A 15,877-nucleotide genomic window follows, 5' to 3' on the forward strand; every position below is an offset into this window, starting at 1 on the left:
ATATGTTAAGAAAAAAGAAAAAGAAGAAGATAGCAGGAGGGGAAGAATGAAGGGGAGTAAGTCAGAGGGGGAGACGAACCATGAGAGACGATGGACTCTGAAAAACAAACTGAGGGTTCTAGAGGGGAGGGGGGTGGGGGGATGGGTTAGCCTGGTGATGGGTATTAAAGAGGGCACGTTCTGCGTGGAGCACTGGGTGTTATGCACAAACAATGAATCATGGAACACTACATCAAGAACTAATGATGTAATGTATGGTGATTAACATAACAATAAAAAATTTAAAAAAAAAGAAATATATCCAGAACCAAAGTCTTTTTTCTTCTTCTTCTCCTCCTCCTCCTCCTCCTCCTCCTTCTTCTTTTCTTCTTCTTTTTCCTTTTAAAAATGTGACATGCAAAGCATGCCAGCTTAATTCCCTAGTGGTGGCAAATGACCTAAAGTTCAGAGATGTCCTGGGAGAGAGGAGAACGATTTGACTCCTCTTTAACTTCTGTCTTCTCTGAAAAGAGACAGATTGGCAGGCTGCATAGGAAAGACTGAAAGAAAGAAAAAAATCCCTAATATTTATTAAATATCCTATGTGCCTGGAGCTATGCTAGCCCCTTGTGCACCTTACATCCATCCTCATTAGGTGAAGGGCATTAAATCATTATTTTTCGTAACCTACCCAAGGTCTCACAGCCAACAAAGGGGAGAGAGGATAGAACGAGCCCCAGGGAAAGAAAATTGAAGCCTATGGCTAAAAAGAGACCAATGTAAGAAATGGAGCAGCTTGAAGTCAGCCAGAGTCCCTAGTGCCCGGCCCAGTGTCTTATTCTCAGGAAAATCTTGAGAAATACTTAGCAAAGGGGTGGTGAGTCGACTGAATGAATTACCAGGGCCCTGAGAAAACTCATAAATATTTTTGCTGAAGTGCTATTGGCAGTCTTGTCTTCTAGAGAATGGGAAAAATTAAGGGAGAGAGAAATAGAATTTAAATTTTCAAAAGGCATAATTTTGAACCATGAGCATCAGGCAATAACTGAAATGTTCTATGTAGACGCATCGCATATGGTAGTACTTGATAAGTGAAAACTATGATACTTAAGGAAATTATTAATTATTAAATACATTTAGCCCTCTGCTGCTTCTCACTCTGAGACATGAGGCATAGAGTTCCACAACTTTAGACTCTTCAATTTAGGGCTCATATTGGAAAGCACTGTAGCTTCTCTCTATCTATAATGTCTTGTTACAAAAGATAACATCTTTCCCAGTTGGCAGTCCCGCACAACCTCTTGTACCTTAGTTTAGCTGTTCTTTGTGGTGTCTGCACCATGAAACTTGTGTACGGTCCCATAACCTCCATTTTAAAGACCATCCCAAGTATCCCCTCAAGGGCAGACATGTGAGATCATATCAAAAGACATGTTCATTATGATGATAGTTAACTTTAGAACTCTTCTACCCGACAATAAGCATCTTTGTATCCTCAATAACTGGCGGCTTTTATTCTCAGGAACAAGATGGAAGACGTAGATTGCATGATGTTTCAGTTGGCTCAGAGGTACTGCTTCTGTGGCCATCACTAATGAATGCTAATTGATATCAGGAGGATAGTGCCTGTCTTCAACTCTAACCCAAGATTTAGCGGAATACATAGAGAGGGCTTGCTGATTTATTGATGATTTATAGCCATCATTTGTGGTAGCAAATGTTGTATGTGCCACAAAGTTCTGGATAAGCTTCACAGGCTAGGAGAGGAGCTAACTGTAGAAAGAAAGAAGGCACCAGGGTAAATGGAGGATCGTGTGTGAGCTCCAAATACTGATGGCACAAGTAAGGCAGCCCAACTGGGTGTGGCTGGAGAGGAGGACTTGGAAAAAAGGCTAATGAGCTTGATTTCAGTGGCGCTCAACTGAGGGTCATTAGCATGAGACTGCTAAAAACTAACTAGAAATTCTTAATATTTACATTTTAGAGGTGTAGTCAGTTTCCTATTCTATACTAGTCAGGCCACACCTGGAAACTGTGTTTATTTCTGTTCAGGGTGATGTGGACAAAAGAGAGTGGGCCCCGAGGTGGGTAAGTGGAAAGGTTCAGAGTTCAGAGGCCATATTATTGAAGGAATGGTTCAAAGAAGGAGAATCTTTAACCTGAACAAGGGAAAGTTTAGGGGAGTATAAAAGTCTTAAAGGATTTCCCTATGAAAAAAAGAACAGACATGTGTTTTCCTCTAGAGAATAGAATTAGAACAAGCAGGTGGAAGGTAAGAGGTGCGGGGAGGAGTGCAGCCCAATGTAAGTAAAAAGTTTTTCAGAATTAATATTTGGCTGTCTGTGGCTGGGCTGCCTTGGAAGAAGAGATTTTCAAAATTACAAGTATGAAAGAAGATGCTGGCTGGCCGGTCATTTTTTGTTGCTGTTGAGGGGGCAGTTTGTTCGTTCATTAGGGGGCAGGTTGACCACCTGACTGTCCACTAAGGTCATTTTTGACTGTGATGTTGTGCTGTAGGCCACCCCGTATGCTGTGTTTGTAACAGTGTTGGTGATTTGATGGGAGGAAGCAGTGTAGAACGCTTGAGCCTTTGATGAAGAGCTAATGACCGAAATCTTCCTGTATGTATTTGACTTTCTCTGTGATGAATAAAAATTAGAACCCCAAAGTGCCCATCGGGTAGCATTTACTATTTGAAAAATAGTAGCATGACTGCAGGGCACTTGAATTTGAGCATCTTCTCTCACGGGATCTCAGGGACCGTCAGGACCTCCTGGATGTCCTTCCAGCACTGTTCCAGCTGTCCACATCCTACACATCCTTCCAGGTCCAACCTTATTTCTTCATAGGAAACCTTCCCTTCTCTACCCTTATTTGTAGGGGTGATCTTTCTTCTTGTGCTGCAAACATCGGCTTTGGAGTTGGGTTTGAATTCTAGCCTTGTTCTAGCTGCATGCATGACCTTGGGCAAGGGGCTTAGCTCTTCCTGTAAAGGTACTCATCTATAAAGGTAGGTGACTTGAATTTACCTTGCAGGGTCATAATGATAATTGGAGAGAGACAAACTGCCTCACACAGCACCTGACACATAATTCACATTCGGTCAGTGGTGTTGATATTTAGGATGATGTATTTTTTTTTTAAAGATTTCTTTATTTATTTGAGAGAGAGAGAGAGAGAGAGAAAGAGTGGGGGGGCAAAGGGGGAGAGAGAGAGAGAGAGAGAGAATCTCAAGCAGACTCCACACTGAGCATGGAACCCAACATGGGGCTCTATCCCAGGTCCCTGAGATCATGACCTGAGCTAAAATCGAGTCAACCACCCAGCCCACTGAGCCATCCCAGCGCCCCTATAATGATGTATTGTTTGGCATCAGGACTGACCACTGTATTCAACTACCCCGTGAGTGGCTACTTGGAATGAAGAACCAAGTCCCTCTCTCTTAAACCATTGCAATCCTTTCCCACAGCTTGGTGTTTCCTGCTTTCCTCTAAAAATTCCAATAATACACACCAGGTTCTGACTTTATCTGGAACCAGCTGACTCACATACTTGGCCCAGTGAGTTCTCCATCACTTCCTGTCATGGTTGCCTGCCTCCCCACCTTCTCTGCCCCTGCTTTTAGGTCCTCTGCAAAGAGCTGGACAGAGTTTCACAGTACTGGTATGAATCTTCATGCCAGGCTCCTACCCTATGCACCTAGTGGTAACTGACTAATTCTCTCTCTCTCTTTTTTTTTGTGTGTGTGTGATCTAGACATTTCCATCGAAACTGTTAGTTTATAGTATGGGAGAGGCAGGTAGGATCTAGTTGGTTGCCCTCTTCTGGACTTGTTTTGATTTGGCTTTTCAGTCAGGTCAGGCCTTTATTTTCTCTTGGGCGGAGTGTGATTCTCCTATAGGTACCTCATTCACAGTTCATGCATTCAAAGTATGTAGAAGTCATTGCCTAGGACCCAGTCTGGACCTAGCAGTGTGGCAGAAAAGTCTCAGATGGTTTCTGTGCTCTGGAAGGTCACACCCTAGCCGAGAAGATGGATACAGAAGCCGTGAGAGGGGTGCTGTAGGGACACAAGGGAGGGGCTCCTAACTCAGACTGGGGGTCAGGGAGACTTTGGCACCTGTACAAAATTCCCTCATATTCAACATGCTCTTTACATCAGACTTACTGGTTCTTCTCACACGTTAAGTCAAAGAACACCTGTGACTCCTCCCTGGGTGGCCTGATAGAGACCTAGGATTATCTCCTCAGGCCTCCCCAGGCCTCCTCAGTCTTCCCCTTCTCACCTGTGAAGGTGTGTGTTCTTGTGACTGGGGTCCCTTAGAAGCATGAGTTACTTGCCTGATGGCCTCATCCTGTACTGGGCAGGGGTATGAGCTGCCCTGATGCCTTCTGTGATGATCCATATTCATCTTAACTGCTTTTGCTCCCATGATTCCACTGCTCCCAGGGGTGGGGGGCATTGAGTTTATGGGCAGAAATGAGTTCCACTGAGTCATAGAGCTTGGCCTCTGCTCACAATAGAAGCCAGAGGGGGCTTCCACACCCAGCCACCTCCCCTCCCTTCTGAAGACAGAGGGTGGCCTGTCCATGATCTTTTAGGATATCAGTGGTTCCCACCCTTTGAGAGGCCTTGTGGGTATCATTCTATCATCTCCCTCATCTCCAGCTGACCCCTGATATGGCCAAATCAATTCTGAGGGCAGGAATCTAGTTCCTCAAGTAGCCTTTCGGAATCTGTCATGACACCTGAGAACAGTTTCAGTATTCAACCCTAAATATCTTTCAACATGGTAAATATAGTACCTGACCACGATTGGAGAAACCCAAAACAAATATCTGGGGCCTACTTTTGTGAAAATATACAGGCAAATTAGACATGTTCCTTGCCCTTAAGTCACCCACAGTCCACTATTATTCTCTGTTAGAGGATTCTGATTGCCGGTCAGCACTTGTGAGACATATCCTTTACTAAACTCTCCAGAACCACCCATCCCTCTAATCTCTTGAGGATGGCAAAGGATAGGCTCCTGTGATAGCAGATGGCTGTTTGAGCCCATACCCACTCCCCCTGATGCCTGGAGCTACCTATGGGTTGGCAGTCTGACTTGGGTGTCCATGTGCCCCACAGCCCTTAGCCTGGGATGGGCATCTCCCTTTGTAGGCACTTGATAAACTGTTGCATGAAGAATTGCAGTAGCAAGTTCACAAAGGGATCTATTCCGGGGTCAAATTCCCTGTGGGGTGCCTAAGTCACTGCGTGGCTGGCCTTTGGACAGAGCACGTCCTTTGTCAGTTCACTTTCATGAATGGCCAGTCTGACTCAGTTATTAAGTTGCCATGACAACCCAATGGGTTTGAAGTTTAAAGAAAAAAAATTGTCATAAGGGACATCTTCTTTTGAGGTTGGGGGGATTCTGGGATCACCTGAATTTCTATCATTCCAAACAAAAGAGTTATTTCCTGTTCTGTTCTCTTCAGTGTGTCAGATGGATCCAAGGGAGGACATAATGGCAGCCAAAGAAATCGGAAGTGAGACTAAACAGGGCTGTAAATGTGCAGAAGTCATCTCATGGATCACAGAGTGCGTTTTCTCGGCTTTTCAGTTTGACAACAGGATTTTGCTTCTGTTTTTGTTTTTTCCTTTTAAAACATTTTAGAAAATAAAGGGGTCTAGTTAAAGAGCTGTGCTCAAAGGCCTCATGTGTGTGCAGGGGTATCACCATGCTAGAAAGGGCTAGGCTTGGAAGCAGGACTAGAATCTTGGTTATGTCCCCTTTTTGCTGTGTGGCCTTTGGGAAATCACTCACTCTGAGCTTCAGCTTCCTCACCTGTAAAATAACCCACAGAGTTTTTCAGAAGACTGAAGATAAAATGGAAAGCACCTAGCGTAGAATGGGGCTTCAGTGATACATAATGATGATCGTGACATGATAATAGGCTCTCTGCTTGCCATGTGGCTACATATAGGACGACATGGCTATGCCGCCTCCCCAAGGGCTGTCTGTGTCACCTGAACACCGCATGCTTCTTACTGTCCCTATATTTCTATGTGTTCAGAGGTGATTATCTTCTTTTCCTAAATAGTGACTCTGACACCAGAAGCAACCTCAGAGAAGCAACATACCAGCATGTCAGTGTAACTCTGTCCACTTAGCACATTTTTAAAAAGGGAGAGAGTCAGGGCGCCTGGGTGGCTCAGATGGTTAAGCGTCTGCCTTCGGCTCAGGTCATGATCCCAGGGTCCTGGGATCGAGTCCCACATCGGGCTCCCTGCTCCTTGGGAGCCTGCTTCTCCCTCTGCTTCTCTCTCTCTCTCTCTCTCTCTCTCTCTCTCCCTCTCTCTCCCTCTGTCTCTCATGAATAAATACATAAAAAAAATCTTTAAAAAAAAAGGGAGAGAGTCAGAGAGAAAGAATAATTGAAATCATGCCCACTGTTCTGATAGCCACTCAGTCATATAAATCTAAGACCCGTACCAGGGCAGGGCGAGAGCCGTGAATCCGACTTTCCCTTGGTCTCCGAGGAGTGAGCATCTTTGTACAGGGTCTGATCCCGGTGTTTGTCTTTCTCACGCTACGTGGAGCTAAACTCAAGATAATTACTTCTTCTGTTACCCAGAGGAAAAAAATTGTCATCTGCTCTGGGGCAGGATGATAACCCTGCTGTGTTGTTAGGTTCAGTGAATGAACTTCTGTGTGAGCATTCGGGGTTGTATAAGCAGTGTTTTGTTATAACCATGTGTTTTATTTTATGGGTGATTCAAAGTAAGAGGACTTTTCATTTAACTTTCATTTACTGCGTGGGATTATCCACACAAAATAAGATCTTATTTTACCTGACTTCTAATTCAGCTGTTGATTTTTTCATTTTATCTGTATTAAATACATGTTTCAGTGTATGTTTAAAAGATCCCTTGGGATTCTTTTGGGGCATCTGGCTGGCTCAGTAGGTAGAGCCTGCAACTCTTAATCCCAGGGTCATGAGTTCGAGCCCCGCGTTAGGTGTAGAGATTACTTAAAAAAAAAAAAAAGCAGTTTGTTTATTCAAATCAGGATCCAAATACAGTCCTTACATTGCAATAGGTTGATATGATTTTTTAAATTCCTAAAATGCTTGTAATCAGTAGTTTCCTGAGGGAGGAGGAATTAGGGCCTGGCACTGGTTTTGTAACTAGCCGTTGGTAAGGTGTGGCCCCACTATCCATACAAGCAGAGGTGGACACCAAGGCCGCTGAGACCACCTCCTCATGGGCCCTATCTCCTCTCATTGCTCAACCATTCCCTCTTAGAATCACCCACTTCCTGATCTTTTGTCTTTTTATTCTTGAATGAAAATGTGACTTGAGATTATTTTCTTCTTGAAATATTTGAATACCAAACTGACATAGAGAAGCCCCCCTTGCCCCCCACAGGATGGTGTAGGTTTGTGCTTTTCACACTTGTTGGCCCCGGGAGGAGGTAGGTAGATGGTGAGGAGGTATATTTCCTGGCTAAAAATAGGAACAGGATGTTTTGAGACAGGGGCTTTTGCTCTCACAAGCCTCAGTGCACAAAGCTGAAGTTTATGCCGTTGCCACAGGTGGTAGTTCAGCCTGTAACAGCGGATTACATACGTCCCCAGGGGGCCTGTGGGGCGAGCTGGGAGAAGCTGAAGTAGCAAAGTCAGAAAGGCCATCGTGTTCCATGTGCTGAAAGGACCTCTTAACCCAGGGGCCTCTCATGATAAGATCGATATTGTTAGGCGGCCCATTGTTCGACATATGCCGATGTTTACTTTGGATTAAATGCCATAGCCTTCCATGCTCATTCATGCTTTCAGCCCCTTCTGTTTTGCGCATGTCAGAAAGAGTCCTTCCTGTTGGCCATTTCCTACGTCTGCCTGCCACCATGCTTCTCTGTTTCTCCCAGGTAAGGGGCACCCTGCTCTTGGTCCCTGGTGCACTTATACTTACTCGATTCCTCCATTACAAGCACGGTCCATACTGTATTGTCAGGTTTCTTGCAAGGCCATCCCCACCACCACACCTAATGCCTGGGACACAGGGCACACTCCGTTTGTGTGGAGGTTTGAGGGGATCTGCCTGTTCGCACTCTGCTTTGGTTATGCTGGGGGACTTGTGAGAAGGAGGAGGCGGGCTCTCAGGGAGACTTGTTTTTAGAGACAGGAGACATGGAAAATAGTGAAGTGATAGTATAAAATGGTAGGCAGAGAATACCAGAGGAGGCGGGCTGGGCGGCAGCCCCCTTCCTGCTGTGCAGATTGTACTACTTAATCCTGACCTCTGCAGTCCTTGACGGTTTATCTAGTGCCTTCCACTTGCATTCTCTCATGCCATGAACATGATATCATTACCCTCCGTTTTGTAAATGACAAAACTGTGGCCCCGTGGAGTGAAATGGCATGCTGAGGGCTACTTAATTAGTAATGGTAGAGCCAGGACTGGGGCTCAGTTTTCTGATGCTAAAGCTGGTTTCCTTTCTACTTTTTGTCACCTGTCTCAGGTTGGTAACCTGGAGCCTGGGAAGGAGAAAGGACTCAACCTGGAACCATAGATGTGACAAATGACTTTAAACGATGCTGGGCATGAGCCTCTGTGTGGCCAGTGAATGGGGAGGAGAAAGGACTTACATCGAACAGTTAACCGTGTTCAGTGGAAATGGAGAGCAAGCCACAAACGTGGGCCATATATGTAATTTTAAATTGGGTAATAGTCACATTACAAAAGTAAAATTAAAAGATGAAGTTTACTTTAATATATTTTATTTAACTCAATATCTACAAAATATTATTTACTTTATTATGCAACCGACATAAAAGTTATCAATCCAACACTCTTACATTCTGTTTTTCCGTATAGTTCACATGTACGATGCATCTCAGTATGGCTTAGTCACCCTGCTAGGGCTCCATAGCACGTGTGCCTTGTGACTCCTGTACCAGGAGAAGTTGTGTTTTGCTGATTTCTCGTATATTACAACAATTACAGTACCACCTAAGGGCTGAGGAAATGAGCCCAGAGAGGTTATGTAACTTGCCTGGGGTCACAAAGCTGGAAAGTGAGAGCTGGGCTGTGACCCAGGTCTGTCCCTCCTCTTCCCCCTGTGCTTGATCTGAGCCTGGAAGGATGATGGAATTGAATAGGTGGAAATGAGCAATGGTCTTGATGTGGTGATATTACCCCGGAGGGTTTGCCTTGCTGCTGGTGTTGATAGTATTGTGTGCGGTGGACAAGGGGGGGGGGTGGGCCAGAGCAGGGGTAGCCAATTTCCAAACCATTGTTAGACTTGCTTCTGAGGAGATGGCTGAAGGCTCACAGGAGAGTAAAGGGAACGGTCGTCTTCAAACGCCAAGAGCGGAAGTTGAGGGACTCCTTTCCCTACGTGGCGAGCCTGTTACGGGAAGGCTCAGGTTATAACTCGCAGAGAGAGCTCAGGAGGGCCAGGTTGTGAAATGCCAAGCAAATGTGTTTGCCCTCCCTGGGCTAAGGCAGGGGAGCCTGTGTTTTATCTGAGTTCTGTGCCTTTCCTGGAAGACTACGATAGTCTAACGGAGGGGACACTGAGTTAGGAGGGCCATGTGCCTGCCTTGTGGGCAATCAAGTGGGTTCTAAGTTTGTTTTTCTTGTTTTAGCCACAAACATTACAACAGCAGTAACGACACACTTTTTAATTCCTGACATTCTGGCATATTAGTGTTCATTTCACAGTGTTCCCTTGCCATCATCCATTTTTCCATTTGTGGGGGGAAAAAAAAAGGTTTTTACTATAATTATAATTTTAGCGTGGATGGAGTTTATTTTGTTTCTCCCTTTACCATAAACATTTTTCTGTCTTTATAATGTGTGTGGTATGTTAATGGCCTCAGGATATCACTGAATTCTATGTATAATTTGCCTGTTTCTATGGCTGGATATTGAGATTGTTAATGCTCTAGCCTGCAACCTCATGCCTAGGTTTCTATCTTTTGTAATTAGATTATACAATCTGATCATTAAGATTTATAAATATATTTATGAATTATTTTAATTACATTTAAATATAATTTAATTGCACTTAAATGTAATGTAATGAAATATAATTGTGTTTATAAATAATAATTATAATTTAAACTTAAAACTTTCTTTAAAAATTTATTTATTTATTCATTTATTTATTTATTTGAGAGAGAGAGAGTTTGAGTACAAACAGGAGGGGCAGAGGGAGAAGGAGAGAGAGAATCCCAAGCAGACTCACGCTAAGCTTGGAGCCCTACACAGGGCTTGCTCCCATGACCCTAAGATCATGATGTGAGCTGCAACCAGGAGTCAGACCCTTAACCGACTGTACCACCCAGGTGCCCCTAAAACTCTTTCTTTACGGTAAATAACCTATCATTTGAATTCTAGGCCAGAAAGCTGCAAACATTTTTAAACGGGTTGGTTGTTCTGAAATATTGCTTCTGTCTTTTTTCCTACCAGTTTTATTGCGATATACTTGACAGACAGCACTGTACAAGTTCAAGGTGGACAGCACATGTTTCCACACCATTTTTGCCACAAAATCACGAGCACCGAGTATGAAAATTTCCTCAAAGTTTTGCCAAATTTAACAAAGGTAGACATGTGCCAAGTGTTTGTGTGTCCTGACTTCCTCACATGCCTCTTGGAACACCACTGACATCACTGTCCAGAGGGATAGGCGAGGCCACCATCAGTGCTGGCGGGCCTTCCTCGAGGTCAGATGGTGAAACAGTTTTCCTTTGTGGACTGATGGTGAGGGCCAAGCCCCAGTACCCACCACCTTCACGTCGGGACACAGCACTCCCCAAAATTCAGCCTCAGTTTCCCAGAAGGGAAGAAAAAGAGAATGGAGCTCCATCCTGAACTGGATGTAGCCCACAGCAAAGGGCTGACCTTCCTGTTTCCCTCCACACCTCCCTACTGCATGTGGATCTGTTGCAGGCTTTGGAGGCAGAGAGATGTGTGGGGGTGGGCATGTTATTTAATCTCTCATGGACTCATTTTTCATCTAAAATGGGGACAACGGCAGTCTCCCTATAAGGTTGCCAGGAGCGTGAAATGTGTTAATCCTTGAGAAAAACTAAGAGCAGTGCTTGGCTCATAATTAGTACTCACTGAAGCTTGTAAATGTGGGTTCGAATCTCAGTCCCAACACTTTCTAGATGCCTACTTTGGGCAAATCCCTTAACCTTTCTCTTCTTGAGCCACTTGCTGTGTAAAATGGGATGATAGAACCTGCCTCACAGAGGTGTTCGGGGGTTTTAGTGAAATGATGTATAGCACAGAGCTCGGCACATAAAAGCCCCTGCCTCCAAGGAGCCCAGAGAAAAACATTGTTTTTTAAATTTTTATTTTCTGCCCCGCAGAAGGGGGAGCTTTATCCTCTTCTTCTGGTCTGTGGTAATGAGCTCTGAGATTTTGACCATGTTTGTTGTTCTGGTGCGTTTTTATGTCTACGTTGTAGGTAGGAGGAAAGCAACATTTCACGTCCCTGAAGCTTTTAACAGGTTTTAATAAAATCTTGTTTTTAAGGTTAGCAAGTACCTAATTTCACAAAGACAGAGGGACACTTCATATACTTAGTAATTTAGTGGCTTCTCCCCACGGTTGGCATCAAAAGAAGCTGTCAGGTTTATGGAAGGTACCGAGTGTTTCATTACGCTCAGATGAAATTGGTCTGGATGAAAAAGTAAGAGGCACGTTCTTTAGGAAATGCAAAGGCATGACCAAAGGGGCACTTGAGCACAGGCCACCCATCCCCTGCTCCTGTCTGTCTAATTCCTCCTTATCTTCCTGTCTGAGTTGAGATGTCTCCCCCAGGCAACCTCCCCGAGCCATCCGGACTGGGTGGCTGGCCTCCCCTCCCGGTAGCCTGCTGTGCAGCTGTGACTCTTTCTCACCGTCTTTCTCCCTCGGAGGCAGAGCCCTGCTATAGTCATCCTTGTCTTGTTCTTACCCTTGTCACCCAGCCCTGAGCCTGAGTCACCGTTGGATCCTTATTACCTGGTACTGGGCCCCAGTCCCTGTTGGATCCATGTCACCTACCACCGGGCCCGAACAGCGTAGCCCTCTGTAAGTATTTGTTGGCTGAATGCATGAACTTGCAAAAATCTGCCCGTGATGCTAGAAGGTGTGTGTATTGACAATGGCAGGTGGATTTGCAAAGTAAGGCAAGCGGAAGGCCAAGTGCCGTTTTCTGCTTGGGCAGAGGACAAATGAATGCAGTAGTGTTTGTTTGGAAAAACCTAGGACTTCCCTTTGCTTATGCGGCCTTACAGCTTGTGAGGCATTGGTTTGTTCCTTCATCCCAGCTAGTTCTCATCCCTAAGCAGCCTCTTCTTTTCAGCATCTTACCAGTTCCCATCTGTGCCATTGACCTGGGCCAAAGATTCGGGGTGAGGCTGCTTCTGTGGTGTGTTCGTGTCCAATGTGTTAGCCTTCCTGTTTCTTGGGCAAGATCTGAACTCTGGGCATATCACAGAAAGGATGGGTGTTTCCTTCTTCAGTCCTCATGCCGTGTGAGTTAGAGAAGAGCCAGAGCGATCCTTGCTGGCTTTCCTTGAGCAGCAGTAACTGGTGGAAAGGGGTGCCGGGCAGGTGTAGGACTAATCTCGGGGTGAAATGCGCTTTGCCTAGAAATGTTGGCTGTGGGGCCTTCTGCTTTGTCACTGCTCATCTGGGAAGTCCAATCTAATGTAACAACAGTATTCTCTACTGAACACCTAACTGTATGCAGGGCGTTGTACCGGGAGCTTCACAGATAGTGTCTCAAATCCTCACATTTAAGGACTAATGCAAATCCCCGACATCTCCCATGAAGCCTGGCCACCTACTGAAGTCAGCAGCATGACACAGTGAAAAGAGGAGAATTTGAGCAGGAGCTAAGAAATCTGAGTTCCAGTTTGGCTCTGTTGTAGACTAGTGATATGGCCTCCTCTATGCCAGTGGGCCTGTTTTCTCATCTCTAAAAATGGGATGGGGAGAAGCAATGAGATGCTTTCTCAGTTCCCTTCTGTTTCATATCCTCAAGGTGTCTCCTGCACCCCAGCCTGTTCTCTTCTTTGTCTGAGTTATTGTAGATTACAGGTCAGAATTGCATAGTTCAGTAGCACTGTACGTCCTGAGTGAGTCTTATCTCCTAGCGACACTCTGATCTTCCAGTGACAAAGACCTTATCTTGTTCTCTTAAATGCTTCTTAACTCTGGGCCTACCGCACTGGTGAAATATGATGCTGTTACCCTTGTGTGAGGCCCTGGAACATCTTGGGTACGTGTTGTCCTGAGATGGTTGTTTCTGGGCCTCTTTTGTCTTTTTCACAGTAAGAACTCAGGTTAGTTGTCGGGGCCACTTTCAAACAAATTAGACTTTAAATGTGATGAACCTCTACTTAACCATTATTTTTCCTTTTGTTATTTAGTGCCTTTTGTGCCCTAAGGTATCTTTGTCTGCTCCAGGTTCATGAAGATACTCTCCTATATTTGCTTCTGGAAGTGTTATCGTTTAAACTTACACATATCGGTCCAAGATCCTTCTCAAATCAATTGTATGGCTAAAGTGAAGTAGAGGTCGAAGGTCACTTTTTTTTCCTGCATAAATATCCAGACATTTCAGAACAATTTATTAAGAAGATTTTCCTTTCTCCATTGAATTTCATTGGTATCGCTGAAAAAATTGTTACTATATATGTCTGGGCCCATTTAGGGGATTTTGTGTTTTTTTCCTTGATTTAGTTGTCTGTCCTTACACCAATAACACATTGTCTCAATTACTGTGGTTTTTATAATAAGTTTGGTAATGTAAGTCCTTTAACTTTGTTCATGTAAGATTGCTTTTGCTATTCTAGGTCCTTTGGATTTCCTTATAAATATTAGACTTAGCTTCTCAGTGTCTACAAAATAACGGTGGGGATTTTGACTGAGAATGCATTGAGGCTATATCAATGTGTTAGAGTTCTCCAGAAAAATAGAACTTTCTCTCTCTCTCTCCCTCTCACACACACACACACAATTTATTCTATTTTTTAAAAAGCTGGTAGTGATGCTCTGAATTGATTTTGAGACCAACTCATGTAAAATACGTATTTTTGATAAACACTGGTGCAGTGAGGGAGAGAAGGACCTATAAAATAAGTGATTGCCATCTACTGGAAAGTGCTACCAGAGTGTGTACGGAGAGCTCTAGTACACAAGGGAGGGAGGGCCAAACCAAGCAGTGGGGAAACCTCTCGGAAGTCCTTGAGGAGTTGGCATAAAAAAGGAGGCATTTAACATATTTGACAAGAGGGCAGGGAGAAGTATTTGAGCTCAAGGCTGACAGCAGTGGGGCGAAGGGGAAATGGTGAGGTGGGACCGGTGAACTTTAGTTTAGTCCAGTTGGAATGTGAGGGCTGTGAGGGAGTTGCAGAAGGTGAGGTTACAGATAATGACAACAGCAATAAAAATCACAAAAGCTCTGCGGCAATAGTCTGAAAAATTTGCACTTTATTATGTGTGTATCAGGAAGGCATTGGAGGGCAAATTAAGAAATGACCCAATTCCATTTGCCTTTTACAAAGGTTGACTTTGTCAGCCATGTGCAGATAAACCAGTCACCACCCTATGTAGTTGTGATTTAGAACAGAAAAGCCAGACCCAAGGGAGACCCAGTTCTGGAAGCCAGATCTCCTAACCCGCCTTAGGCAATTATCCTTTCATTCTGCCATGCGGCTTCTTAGAAGATTCACCCAGGCACACAAATTGTGCTCTTTTAAGCATTTACCAAAATAATTACAGTCCCTTTCAGGGCATAGTAAGAGGTGGAGCTAGAACTCGTTCTGTCTGTTCTTTCTTTTTCCCTGTGGAGGGTTACCTCATCTGCTGTGCAAAGTTATGGGAACCTGTGAGAGAGTGATAATCTCTTACACCTACAGTATGGCATTATTCTAGGTGCTTTCTAACTATTAACCTAATTAATCTTCACAACAATTCTCTGTGGTATTGTTATTTCCATTCCATAGATGAGGAAACTGAGATACATAGAATTAAGTGACCTGCCTAAAGTCACACATCCAGCCATTAGCAAAGCTGGGTTTTAGGCGAAACCTATTCTCCTGACCACCATGAGGCTTCTTGGTTGGGTTTGATTTCATTCCAGCCATGTCCCTGAACCCAGATCTTTGAACAAAGATGGTCCTGAAAAGATTTGGCTTTGAGTCTCAATATTGCCAAATCTGAATCTTCGCTAAGATAGAGGAAGAGGAAAGGTTTTCTAGCTAGGAGAAGAAGGACACCTTCTTGGAAGGAAATGGTATTTTAATGGAGCTTTGGAGAGATGAGTGAAATTTTGAGAGGTAAAAATTGCTGAGAAGGAAGGGCAGCAGTACCAGCTAAGATGATGTAATCCAACTATAACCTCCCTCTGTTTACAACTAAAAAACTGGACAGAATGCAAAAGCGACTACATGAGAGCCCTGAGAGTACACGGACAGGATACTGGACCCGGAACTTGGACGATGACCCACAATGGCCTTTGTCATGTGGGATTGCACGATGGTGTGGGAGCCTAAAACTCTGAGACAGCCCCATCTTTCCAGCCCGAAGAACCCGGCAAAGGAGCCACCAGGGAGTGGGAGGAAATCCCTGAGAGAACAGAGCTGGAAAAAGGGCCCCATTCACTCTGTGCATGGATTGGTATAAGTCATGGGCCTGCTCCAAGGTGTGCATGCATGGAATAGGTGCAAAGAAGCACAGCAAAAGTTTGGAGTACTTGACTATGACATTAACACTACCCAGGTCCTGAATGAGCCCTGAGTTGCCTATGTGACAGGCAGACCCAATTAGCCTAGCGAAGCATTTGAAACCCAAACTGGCAGCAAAGCCACCAGTCGCAAAAGATGAGGCAGAATTTTCAATCTGAAC

At 44.5% G+C, this 15,877-nt stretch overlaps 1 protein-coding gene across 11 annotated transcripts in view; it reads left to right on the forward strand.

The window, feature by feature from the left end:
* The window catches only part of ST6GAL1 (ST6 beta-galactoside alpha-2,6-sialyltransferase 1), a 159,462-nt gene that overhangs the window by 88,826 nt on the left and 54,759 nt on the right, over positions 1–15,877 (forward strand). For 8 of the 11 annotated variants that reach the window (XM_027582045.2, XM_027582042.2, XM_027582040.2 and 5 more), the window contains exon 3: positions 11,950–12,052. The exons of 1 other annotated variant lie outside the window; for it this stretch is intronic. The gene's annotated coding sequence lies outside the window, so the exon portion shown is untranslated. Of the gene's footprint in view, positions 1–7,708; positions 7,890–8,483; positions 8,687–11,949; positions 12,053–15,877 lie in introns of those variants that run through there. 2 more of the 11 variants (XM_027582051.2, XM_027582048.2) reach the window with 2 other exon arrangements.

Source organism: Zalophus californianus, chromosome 1, assembly GCF_009762305.2.
Source record: "Zalophus californianus isolate mZalCal1 chromosome 1, mZalCal1.pri.v2, whole genome shotgun sequence".
Classification (NCBI taxonomy): Eukaryota; Metazoa; Chordata; class Mammalia; order Carnivora; family Otariidae; genus Zalophus; species Zalophus californianus.